Source organism: Cyphomyrmex costatus, unplaced genomic scaffold (assembly GCF_001594065.2).
Source record: "Cyphomyrmex costatus isolate MS0001 unplaced genomic scaffold, Ccosl1.0 scaffold512, whole genome shotgun sequence".
Classification (NCBI taxonomy): domain Eukaryota; kingdom Metazoa; phylum Arthropoda; class Insecta; order Hymenoptera; family Formicidae; genus Cyphomyrmex; species Cyphomyrmex costatus.
In genome coordinates this window covers 110,407-111,940 of record NW_017279374.1, presented here as the reverse complement: position 1 = coordinate 111,940, position 1,534 = coordinate 110,407, and positions in this window count along the sequence as shown.

Genomic DNA, 1,534 nt, shown 5'->3' with positions numbered 1-1,534 from the left:
AAAGATTCACTCTTTCGAAAGCTGTAAACCGCATTTGTGCACAATTTTTTTGGCTCCGTGGAACTTGGCAAATTTTGTAAAAAATTTTTAGGTTTGATACACTTTCATTTATGATTATGCGACTTCACGAAATATCAGTAAGATCGTTTTTACAAGTACAGGTCTGAAAAGTAGAGATTTCAAGCTTTAAAATGTTTTCTTAAACATCTCGATACGATGATTTTTCACAAAGTTATTCTATCTCAAAGTTCACCTATTTTTGCAGGGTGGTACAAGTGATCCTTTAATTTTGTTGAGAAATGTACTTTAAAAAGAGAAATAAAATATATGGGACAGCATCTACTATTACTATATATTAAGGGAATAAAAACTAATTTTTTTTTAAATTAAAAGTAATTTTGAATGATTTTAATTTTAATTTTAATCAAAGAATTAAAATTTTTTCTTTAATATAACGGGGGCCCCTATTTCCGTGGGGCCTGGGGCTATATCCCCTCCTAGCCCCCTCCCCTTAATCCGGGCTTGTTGCCAAGCTTTGTCCCGCGTCCTCCTTTTTCAATGGAGTTAAGGGGATGCTGGAGCTACGGCCGAACTTGATCGAGGTCGGTACAACAGATTTGTGACCGTTCACTTACGCCCTCTGCCTGCCGCGCGCCGCGCGCCGCCGCTGGCCCCGAGCCGCCGCTGGCCGCGCACCGCTGCCCCGAGCCGCCGCTGACCGCGTGCTGTTTACATCTATCATATGCAATCACACATATGGTAGCTCCTACTCATTCCGTATTCAGTACGTGTTTTTATTGATAAAAACGCATTTTTATCTTTGAAATTCTATAGTATGCGTGAAGTATACTATAGCATGTTAGAGCGCTAACATCATTGTAAGCGCGTATTGAATACGGGCCTCCGAGTGAGTTGGAGTATGCAACGCGAGCAAATGTCGAGCAGAGAAAACCTTTGCTTCGACTATTATGATCGTGTTGTCACACACACACACACACACACACACACACACATATATTGTATATATATATATATACTATCAGTAATAAAAATGTGTAATATAATGTGATATACACATTTTTTAAATAAATACTGACAGATGTATTGGTGCATACGAATGTAGAACATTTCCTTTCATCCAATGCCATTTTAGGTTAGGATATCTGTCAAAACATTATAGGTCTGTTTTCTGTGACTGAACTATATGTTTTGGAACTTGTGAGATAGTATATATATGTTTCATATTTATTGAAAGCAAATGAGTTTCAGTGCAATCTAGTGCAGGAACAGAAAACAGACTAAATGTGTTATACATATTATAACAGACAAAATATATATATGAATGTATTGCACATACACATGTAGCTGCTTTTACTATTTCTATCTGTTTTTACTATTTTTAATAAGTTATATGAAATATTCAGATATCACTACTGAAAATCTCTAATTTACGTAATATACATTTTCAGTACTGAGAATACATTTGAGAAAACAGTCTAATATGATATATTTGTATATACAATATTGTACATAT